This window comes from Rhinoderma darwinii, unplaced genomic scaffold, assembly GCF_050947455.1.
Source record: "Rhinoderma darwinii isolate aRhiDar2 unplaced genomic scaffold, aRhiDar2.hap1 Scaffold_718, whole genome shotgun sequence".
Taxonomy (NCBI): domain Eukaryota; kingdom Metazoa; phylum Chordata; class Amphibia; order Anura; family Rhinodermatidae; genus Rhinoderma; species Rhinoderma darwinii.
The window spans coordinates 381,002-391,713 of record NW_027464279.1 but is presented as its reverse complement, the minus strand read 5'-3'; the positions used below and the strand labels follow the sequence as shown (position 1 = coordinate 391,713).

Here is a 10,712-nt window from a genome sequence, read left to right as displayed (position 1 = left end):
AGTTTAATATCTGATACGTCCCCTATCTGGGGACCATATATTAAATGGATTTTTAGAACAGGGAGATGGAAATAGAGCTTGCTCTGTCCACTCCACGCATTGACCTGGTATTGCAGTATTTCCAGGACCGGTGCACCCTTTCCTTATGTGTTGACTAAAAGCAGATTCCAAAAGTGTTTTTTGTCTTTGCTATTGTTTCTGTCTTTCTGAAGGGATCTCCCCTTTTAATCCCATTATTTCAACACCTGTTGGACAATGCATGAGTGATAATGAGCTCATTGATTAAATGCAATTAATGAATAGATTGCCACCTCTTGTTGTGTGTCGTCTGTGTTTCTGTGTTTCCGGCATTTCACATTGGAACACCTCATTCACCTTCCTTGTCTTCTCTCCGCCCTCCCTTTTAGGTAAGTTAAAGAGCTGCACCTGAGCCAGCCACTGATTGATTGATTGATTGATTGATTGATTGATTGATTGATTGATGCAGCACAACAGTCAAATAGTGGAGTGGAGTAGGGGAACAGCAAACAGCCAATAAAGCAGCCCGCCCGCTCGCCTGCCCGCCACAATGGACCTACCTGTGTACACTAGATGGATGTGATGGAATGTACTGTCGTCCCTACATTTCAAGAAGAAGTAAGAATTGCAGTTGCAACAAAGCCTTGCTTGCCTACAAAGAGAGCAGCAATTTGGATTTGTTACTATGTTACCTAGAAGAATAACAAACTGTGCAAGGATGGAGGTTGTAGGAGCAAGGAGAAGTTGTCTGTAAAGTTGGTGGATGCCTATTTTCCATTTTGCAGTCCCTTGTCTCCCTCTTGTGGCCTCCTGGAGGCAACTAGCTGTGCAAAAAAAAGACAGCCTGGCGGCCGGCTGTTGCAGTGTTGCCCTCTCAGGCAACACTGAGTAACTGACTGAGCCTCACCGTCTTATATAAAGTTCAGACGGAACTTTGCACGTGTCATAGTGGAGCCCTCAGGATTCCAGAGCCAGCTTTCTGACATCATAATGGGGCCTCAGAGATAAAAGCCTGGGCCCAGGCAGTGTTGGTCAGTGCTGCTCAGCAGGCAGCACTGGACTGGACTGGATTACAGCTGATACAAGGTGTGAAGGAACAAGGGGTGGCTGTGGGCATGCACTTGCTGCCGCTGCCAGTGTTTATCTGCATGGCAGCAGGGCATTTGGGCGTTGCCAGGAAGGCGTTTTTATGTAGATTCCTCCTCTTTCAGCACTGCATTGTGGTGCAAGCAAAAGAAGCAAATCCTGTCTGGCTTCCTCTCCGGCCTTTATTCACCTCCCGTGTAGCTGTGAGTGTGTGAGCCTGCAGGGCCCCATGGAATTGCCTAGAAGTAGGCTGAATCGCTGCAAGGGCTGAACAGCAGTATCGGGCAGGCTCGGGCAACGCGCGGCCCGTTCGGGTTATCGCTTCTCGGCCTTTTGGCTAAGATCAAGTGTAGTATCTGTTCTTATCAGTTTAATATCTGATACGTCCCCTATCTGGGGACCATATATTAAATGGATTTTTAGAACAGGGAGATGGAAATAGAGCTTGCTCTGTCCACTCCACGCATTGACCTGGTATTGCAGTATTTCCAGGACCGGTGCACCCTTTCCTTATGTGTTGACTAAAAGCAGATTCCAAAAGTGTTTTTTGTCTTTGCTATTGTTTCTGTCTTTCTGAAGGGATCTCCCCTTTTAATCCCATTATTTCAACACCTGTTGGACAATGCATGAGTGATAATGAGCTCATTGATTAAATGCAATTAATGAATAGATTGCCACCTCTTGTTGTGTGTCGTCTGTGTTTCTGTGTTTCCGGCATTTCACATTGGAACACCTCATTCACCTTCCTTGTCTTCTCTCCGCCCTCCCTTTTAGGTAAGTTAAAGAGCTGCACCTGAGCCAGCCACTGATTGATTGATTGATTGATTGATTGATTGATTGATTGATTGATGCAGCACAACAGTCAAATAGTGGAGTGGAGTAGGGGAACAGCAAACAGCCAATAAAGCAGCCCGCCCGCTCGCCTGCCCGCCACAATGGACCTACCTGTGTACACTAGATGGATGTGATGGAATGTACTGTCGTCCCTACATTTCAAGAAGAAGTAAGAATTGCAGTTGCAACAAAGCCTTGCTTGCCTACAAAGAGAGCAGCAATTTGGATTTGTTACTATGTTACCTAGAAGAATAACAAACTGTGCAAGGATGGAGGTTGTAGGAGCAAGGAGAAGTTGTCTGTAAAGTTGGTGGATGCCTATTTTCCATTTTGCAGTCCCTTGTCTCCCTCTTGTGGCCTCCTGGAGGCAACTAGCTGTGCAAAAAAAAGACAGCCTGGCGGCCGGCTGTTGCAGTGTTGCCCTCTCAGGCAACACTGAGTGACTGACTGAGCCTCACCGTCTTATATAAAGTTCAGACGGAACTTTGCACGTGTCATAGTGGAGCCCTCAGGATTCCAGAGCCAGCTTTCTGACATCATAATGGGGCCTCAGAGATAAAAGCCTGGGCCCAGGCAGTGTTGGTCAGTGCTGCTCAGCAGGCAGCACTGGACTGGACTGGATTACAGCTGATACAAGGTGTGAAGGAACAAGGGGTGGCTGTGGGCATGCACTTGCTGCCGCTGCCAGTGTTTATCTGCATGGCAGCAGGGCATTTGGGCGTTGCCAGGAAGGCGTTTTTATGTAGATTCCTCCTCTTTCAGCACTGCATTGTGGTGCAAGCAAAAGAAGCAAATCCTGTCTGGCTTCCTCTCCGGCCTTTATTCACCTCCCGTGTAGCTGTGAGTGTGTGAGCCTGCAGGGCCCCATGGAATTGCCTAGAAGTAGGCTGAATCGCTGCAAGGGCTGAACAGCAGTATCGGGCAGGCTCGGGCAACGCGCGGCCCGTTCGGGTTATCGCTTCTCGGCCTTTTGGCTAAGATCAAGTGTAGTATCTGTTCTTATCAGTTTAATATCTGATACGTCCCCTATCTGGGGACCATATATTAAATGGATTTTTAGAACAGGGAGATGGAAATAGAGCTTGCTCTGTCCACTCCACGCATTGACCTGGTATTGCAGTATTTCCAGGACCGGTGCACCCTTTCCTTATGTGTTGACTAAAAGCAGATTCCAAAAGTGTTTTTTGTCTTTGCTATTGTTTCTGTCTTTCTGAAGGGATCTCCCCTTTTAATCCCATTATTTCAACACCTGTTGGACAATGCATGAGTGATAATGAGCTCATTGATTAAATGCAATTAATGAATAGATTGCCACCTCTTGTTGTGTGTCGTCTGTGTTTCTGTGTTTCCGGCATTTCACATTGGAACACCTCATTCACCTTCCTTGTCTTCTCTCCGCCCTCCCTTTTAGGTAAGTTAAAGAGCTGCACCTGAGCCAGCCACTGATTGATTGATTGATTGATTGATTGATTGATTGATTGATTGATTGATTGATTGATTGATGCAGCACAACAGTCAAATAGTGGAGTGGAGTAGGGGAACAGCAAACAGCCAATAAAGCAGCCCGCCCGCTCGCCTGCCCGCCACAATGGACCTACCTGTGTACACTAGATGGATGTGATGGAATGTACTGTCGTCCCTACATTTCAAGAAGAAGTAAGAATTGCAGTTGCAACAAAGCCTTGCTTGCCTACAAAGAGAGCAGCAATTTGGATTTGTTACTATGTTACCTAGAAGAATAACAAACTGTGCAAGGATGGAGGTTGTAGGAGCAAGGAGAAGTTGTCTGTAAAGTTGGTGGATGCCTATTTTCCATTTTGCAGTCCCTTGTCTCCCTCTTGTGGCCTCCTGGAGGCAACTAGCTGTGCAAAAAAAAGACAGCCTGGCGGCCGGCTGTTGCAGTGTTGCCCTCTCAGGCAACACTGAGTGACTGACTGAGCCTCACCGTCTTATATAAAGTTCAGACGGAACTTTGCACGTGTCATAGTGGAGCCCTCAGGATTCCAGAGCCAGCTTTCTGACATCATAATGGGGCCTCAGAGATAAAAGCCTGGGCCCAGGCAGTGTTGGTCAGTGCTGCTCAGCAGGCAGCACTGGACTGGACTGGATTACAGCTGATACAAGGTGTGAAGGAACAAGGGGTGGCTGTGGGCATGCACTTGCTGCCGCTGCCAGTGTTTATCTGCATGGCAGCAGGGCATTTGGGCGTTGCCAGGAAGGCGTTTTTATGTAGATTCCTCCTCTTTCAGCACTGCATTGTGGTGCAAGCAAAAGAAGCAAATCCTGTCTGGCTTCCTCTCCGGCCTTTATTCACCTCCCGTGTAGCTGTGAGTGTGTGAGCCTGCAGGGCCCCATGGAATTGCCTAGAAGTAGGCTGAATCGCTGCAAGGGCTGAACAGCAGTATCGGGCAGGCTCGGGCAACGCGCGGCCCGTTCGGGTTATCGCTTCTCGGCCTTTTGGCTAAGATCAAGTGTAGTATCTGTTCTTATCAGTTTAATATCTGATACGTCCCCTATCTGGGGACCATATATTAAATGGATTTTTAGAACAGGGAGATGGAAATAGAGCTTGCTCTGTCCACTCCACACATTGACCTGGTATTGCAGTATTTCCAGGACCGGTGCACCCTTTCCTTATGTGTTGACTAAAAGCAGATTCCAAAAGTGTTTTTTGTCTTTGCTATTGTTTCTGTCTTTCTGAAGGGATCTCCCCTTTTAATCCCATTATTTCAACACCTGTTGGACAATGCATGAGTGATAATGAGCTCATTGATTAAATGCAATTAATGAATAGATTGCCACCTCTTGTTGTGTGTCGTCTGTGTTTCTGTGTTTCCGGCATTTCACATTGGAACACCTCATTCACCTTCCTTGTCTTCTCTCCGCCCTCCCTTTTAGGTAAGTTAAAGAGCTGCACCTGAGCCAGCCACTGATTGATTGATTGATTGATTGATTGATTGATTGATTGATTGATGCAGCACAACAGTCAAATAGTGGAGTGGAGTAGGGGAACAGCAAACAGCCAATAAAGCAGCCCGCCCGCTCGCCTGCCCGCCACAATGGACCTACCTGTGTACACTAGATGGATGTGATGGAATGTACTGTCGTCCCTACATTTCAAGAAGAAGTAAGAATTGCAGTTGCAACAAAGCCTTGCTTGCCTACAAAGAGAGCAGCAATTTGGATTTGTTACTATGTTACCTAGAAGAATAACAAACTGTGCAAGGATGGAGGTTGTAGGAGCAAGGAGAAGTTGTCTGTAAAGTTGGTGGATGCCTATTTTCCATTTTGCAGTCCCTTGTCTCCCTCTTGTGGCCTCCTGGAGGCAACTAGCTGTGCAAAAAAAAGACAGCCTGGCGGCCGGCTGTTGCAGTGTTGCCCTCTCAGGCAACACTGAGTGACTGACTGAGCCTCACCGTCTTATATAAAGTTCAGACGGAACTTTGCACGTGTCATAGTGGAGCCCTCAGGATTCCAGAGCCAGCTTTCTGACATCATAATGGGGCCTCAGAGATAAAAGCCTGGGCCCAGGCAGTGTTGGTCAGTGCTGCTCAGCAGGCAGCACTGGACTGGACTGGATTACAGCTGATACAAGGTGTGAAGGAACAAGGGGTGGCTGTGGGCATGCACTTGCTGCCGCTGCCAGTGTTTATCTGCATGGCAGCAGGGCATTTGGGCGTTGCCAGGAAGGCGTTTTTATGTAGATTCCTCCTCTTTCAGCACTGCATTGTGGTGCAAGCAAAAGAAGCAAATCCTGTCTGGCTTCCTCTCCGGCCTTTATTCACCTCCCGTGTAGCTGTGAGTGTGTGAGCCTGCAGGGCCCCATGGAATTGCCTAGAAGTAGGCTGAATCGCTGCAAGGGCTGAACAGCAGTATCGGGCAGGCTCGGGCAACGCGCGGCCCGTTCGGGTTATCGCTTCTCGGCCTTTTGGCTAAGATCAAGTGTAGTATCTGTTCTTATCAGTTTAATATCTGATACGTCCCCTATCTGGGGACCATATATTAAATGGATTTTTAGAACAGGGAGATGGAAATAGAGCTTGCTCTGTCCACTCCACGCATTGACCTGGTATTGCAGTATTTCCAGGACCGGTGCACCCTTTCCTTATGTGTTGACTAAAAGCAGATTCCAAAAGTGTTTTTTGTCTTTGCTATTGTTTCTGTCTTTCTGAAGGGATCTCCCCTTTTAATCCCATTATTTCAACACCTGTTGGACAATGCATGAGTGATAATGAGCTCATTGATTAAATGCAATTAATGAATAGATTGCCACCTCTTGTTGTGTGTCGTCTGTGTTTCTGTGTTTCCGGCATTTCACATTGGAACACCTCATTCACCTTCCTTGTCTTCTCTCCGCCCTCCCTTTTAGGTAAGTTAAAGAGCTGCACCTGAGCCAGCCACTGATTGATTGATTGATTGATTGATTGATTGATTGATTGATTGATTGATTGATGCAGCACAACAGTCAAATAGTGGAGTGGAGTAGGGGAACAGCAAACAGCCAATAAAGCAGCCCGCCCGCTCGCCTGCCCGCCACAATGGACCTACCTGTGTACACTAGATGGATGTGATGGAATGTACTGTCGTCCCTACATTTCAAGAAGAAGTAAGAATTGCAGTTGCAACAAAGCCTTGCTTGCCTACAAAGAGAGCAGCAATTTGGATTTGTTACTATGTTACCTAGAAGAATAACAAACTGTGCAAGGATGGAGGTTGTAGGAGCAAGGAGAAGTTGTCTGTAAAGTTGGTGGATGCCTATTTTCCATTTTGCAGTCCCTTGTCTCCCTCTTGTGGCCTCCTGGAGGCAACTAGCTGTGCAAAAAAAAGACAGCCTGGCGGCCGGCTGTTGCAGTGTTGCCCTCTCAGGCAACACTGAGTGACTGACTGAGCCTCACCGTCTTATATAAAGTTCAGACGGAACTTTGCACGTGTCATAGTGGAGCCCTCAGGATTCCAGAGCCAGCTTTCTGACATCATAATGGGGCCTCAGAGATAAAAGCCTGGGCCCAGGCAGTGTTGGTCAGTGCTGCTCAGCAGGCAGCACTGGACTGGACTGGATTACAGCTGATACAAGGTGTGAAGGAACAAGGGGTGGCTGTGGGCATGCACTTGCTGCCGCTGCCAGTGTTTATCTGCATGGCAGCAGGGCATTTGGGCGTTGCCAGGAAGGCGTTTTTATGTAGATTCCTCCTCTTTCAGCACTGCATTGTGGTGCAAGCAAAAGAAGCAAATCCTGTCTGGCTTCCTCTCCGGCCTTTATTCACCTCCCGTGTAGCTGTGAGTGTGTGAGCCTGCAGGGCCCCATGGAATTGCCTAGAAGTAGGCTGAATCGCTGCAAGGGCTGAACAGCAGTATCGGGCAGGCTCGGGCAACGCGCGGCCCGTTCGGGTTATCGCTTCTCGGCCTTTTGGCTAAGATCAAGTGTAGTATCTGTTCTTATCAGTTTAATATCTGATACGTCCCCTATCTGGGGACCATATATTAAATGGATTTTTAGAACAGGGAGATGGAAATAGAGCTTGCTCTGTCCACTCCACGCATTGACCTGGTATTGCAGTATTTCCAGGACCGGTGCACCCTTTCCTTATGTGTTGACTAAAAGCAGATTCCAAAAGTGTTTTTTGTCTTTGCTATTGTTTCTGTCTTTCTGAAGGGATCTCCCCTTTTAATCCCATTATTTCAACACCTGTTGGACAATGCATGAGTGATAATGAGCTCATTGATTAAATGCAATTAATGAATAGATTGCCACCTCTTGTTGTGTGTCGTCTGTGTTTCTGTGTTTCCGGCATTTCACATTGGAACACCTCATTCACCTTCCTTGTCTTCTCTCCGCCCTCCCTTTTAGGTAAGTTAAAGAGCTGCACCTGAGCCAGCCACTGATTGATTGATTGATTGATTGATTGATTGATTGATTGATTGATTGATTGATGCAGCACAACAGTCAAATAGTGGAGTGGAGTAGGGGAACAGCAAACAGCCAATAAAGCAGCCCGCCCGCTCGCCTGCCCGCCACAATGGACCTACCTGTGTACACTAGATGGATGTGATGGAATGTACTGTCGTCCCTACATTTCAAGAAGAAGTAAGAATTGCAGTTGCAACAAAGCCTTGCTTGCCTACAAAGAGAGCAGCAATTTGGATTTGTTACTATGTTACCTAGAAGAATAACAAACTGTGCAAGGATGGAGGTTGTAGGAGCAAGGAGAAGTTGTCTGTAAAGTTGGTGGATGCCTATTTTCCATTTTGCAGTCCCTTGTCTCCCTCTTGTGGCCTCCTGGAGGCAACTAGCTGTGCAAAAAAAAGACAGCCTGGCGGCCGGCTGTTGCAGTGTTGCCCTCTCAGGCAACACTGAGTGACTGACTGAGCCTCACCGTCTTATATAAAGTTCAGACGGAACTTTGCACGTGTCATAGTGGAGCCCTCAGGATTCCAGAGCCAGCTTTCTGACATCATAATGGGGCCTCAGAGATAAAAGCCTGGGCCCAGGCAGTGTTGGTCAGTGCTGCTCAGCAGGCAGCACTGGACTGGACTGGATTACAGCTGATACAAGGTGTGAAGGAACAAGGGGTGGCTGTGGGCATGCACTTGCTGCCGCTGCCAGTGTTTATCTGCATGGCAGCAGGGCATTTGGGCGTTGCCAGGAAGGCGTTTTTATGTAGATTCCTCCTCTTTCAGCACTGCATTGTGGTGCAAGCAAAAGAAGCAAATCCTGTCTGGCTTCCTCTCCGGCCTTTATTCACCTCCCGTGTAGCTGTGAGTGTGTGAGCCTGCAGGGCCCCATGGAATTGCCTAGAAGTAGGCTGAATCGCTGCAAGGGCTGAACAGCAGTATCGGGCAGGCTCGGGCAACGCGCGGCCCGTTCGGGTTATCGCTTCTCGGCCTTTTGGCTAAGATCAAGTGTAGTATCTGTTCTTATCAGTTTAATATCTGATACGTCCCCTATCTGGGGACCATATATTAAATGGATTTTTAGAACAGGGAGATGGAAATAGAGCTTGCTCTGTCCACTCCACGCATTGACCTGGTATTGCAGTATTTCCAGGACCGGTGCACCCTTTCCTTATGTGTTGACTAAAAGCAGATTCCAAAAGTGTTTTTTGTCTTTGCTATTGTTTCTGTCTTTCTGAAGGGATCTCCCCTTTTAATCCCATTATTTCAACACCTGTTGGACAATGCATGAGTGATAATGAGCTCATTGATTAACCGCTTCCCGACCGCCCACAGTAAATTCACGTCGGCACTTGCTGGGCTCTGTGCAGTGCCGACGTGAATTCACGGTGGATGTTAAAAGCGAGATCTGGGTGTCTCAGAATAGCGCTGACACCCAGATCTGGCTGCTGTCACCTGCCTCTGGTCCCAGAGACATGATCGGGACCTGATTTATTCAGGTCCCGAACATGTGATGGTCATGATAATCAATCATGACCATCGCAGGGAAAGTTTGTTGTATCAACAAACTTTCCGTCGTAACCTACACTGTCTCCCCTCTGCTGTTCTATGAGAGAGCAAACAGAGGAGAGACAGTGCCTCTAGTCCCGGAGACATGATCGGGACCTGATTGGTTCAGGTCCCGTTCATGTGATGGTCATGATAACCAATCATGGCCATCGCAGGGAAAGTTTGTTGTAGCAACAAACTTTCCCACGTAACTTACACTGTCTCCCCTCTGCTGTTCTATCAGAGAGCAAACAGAGGAGAGACAGTGCCTCTGCTCCTGTAAACATGATCGGGACCTGATAGATTCAGGTCCTGGTCATGGTAACAAATCATGGCCATCGCAGGGAAAGTTTGTTGTAGCAACAAACTTTCCCTGTAACCTACACTGTCTCCCCTCTGCTGTTCCGTCGGAGAGCATACAGAGGAGAGACAGTGCTTCTGCTCCTGGAGACATGATCGGGACCTGATTGGTTCAGGTCCTGGTCATGGTAACAAATCATGGCCATCGCAGGGAAAGTTTGTTGTAGCAACAAACTTTCCCTGTAACCTACACTGTCTCCCCTCTGCTGTTCCGACAGAGGAGAGACAGTGCCTCTGGTCCTGGAGACATGATCGGGACCTGATAGGTTCAGGTCCTGGTCATGGTAACAAATCATGGCCATCGCAGGGAAAGTTTGTTGCAGCAACAAACTTTCCCTGGGACCAAGTATATATAAACACTGTCTCTCCCCTGCTGCTCTGTCAGAGAGCAAACAGAGGAGAGACAGTGTCAGATCTGTGAATATCACAGTATAAGACACAGTGAAAAAACACACCACATAACAATTTCCCCCAATCCCATTAATCTGCCTTGTTAGGTAGGATATAGGGTTAGGCTATAGTGCTAGGTTAAATTAACGAACTTCATACCATTTACGTTTATATACCTTTACGTATAAAAATATAAACGTAATAAAATGGCCCGTCAATTTTATTCTGCAGAGGAGGCGTATGCCCTTTTATGTTCTGACAGTGAAGATAGTGTCTTGTCAGATGGCGAATCCTATTTTGAGGGTTTTGCTGTTAGCGAAAGTGACAGCTCTAAGTCTAGCGGTCATTCTGGTTCATCGCCAAAAAATACAAGGACCAGTACAGGACAGGTAGAGAGGGCTGTTGGAGAAACATCTCCAAATCAGGGCACGATGCCCAGTACAAGTGACATGCCTCATTTTAGCGAAGAAGCGCATGCCAACCTACAAGAGAGTTTGCCACTAGATGTAGCATTTACTAGATGGGAGGCTTCAAATTCTGGTGCGCCATTCATCCCTGACTTTAATGCCACCCCAGGTACAAAT

The 10,712-nt window shown here is 47.5% G+C and overlaps 6 non-coding genes and 1 pseudogene across 6 annotated transcripts; all 7 read left to right on the top strand.

The window, feature by feature from the left end:
* Positions 1-141, top strand: LOC142729534 (U2 spliceosomal RNA; annotated as a pseudogene; the record flags this gene model as incomplete).
* A 1,280-nt stretch (positions 142-1,421) lies between these two features.
* Positions 1,422-1,612, top strand: LOC142729494 (U2 spliceosomal RNA). Its single transcript, XR_012878303.1, has one exon. It is a non-coding gene; the product is annotated as a U2 spliceosomal RNA (small nuclear RNA).
* Positions 1,613-2,892: 1,280 nt separating this feature from the next.
* On the top strand, positions 2,893-3,083 carry LOC142729493 (U2 spliceosomal RNA). The gene has a single exon (XR_012878302.1). It is a non-coding gene; the product is annotated as a U2 spliceosomal RNA (small nuclear RNA).
* Positions 3,084-4,379: 1,296 nt separating this feature from the next.
* Positions 4,380-4,570, top strand: LOC142729510 (U2 spliceosomal RNA). Its single transcript, XR_012878317.1, has one exon. It is a non-coding gene; the product is annotated as a U2 spliceosomal RNA (small nuclear RNA).
* Positions 4,571-5,850: 1,280 nt separating this feature from the next.
* Positions 5,851-6,041, top strand: LOC142729492 (U2 spliceosomal RNA). The gene has a single exon (XR_012878301.1). It is a non-coding gene; the product is annotated as a U2 spliceosomal RNA (small nuclear RNA).
* Positions 6,042-7,329: 1,288 nt separating this feature from the next.
* Positions 7,330-7,520, top strand: LOC142729491 (U2 spliceosomal RNA). Its single transcript, XR_012878300.1, has one exon. It is a non-coding gene; the product is annotated as a U2 spliceosomal RNA (small nuclear RNA).
* Positions 7,521-8,808: 1,288 nt separating this feature from the next.
* On the top strand, positions 8,809-8,999 carry LOC142729490 (U2 spliceosomal RNA). Its single transcript, XR_012878299.1, has one exon. It is a non-coding gene; the product is annotated as a U2 spliceosomal RNA (small nuclear RNA).
* The last annotated feature ends 1,713 nt before the right edge of the window (positions 9,000-10,712 follow it).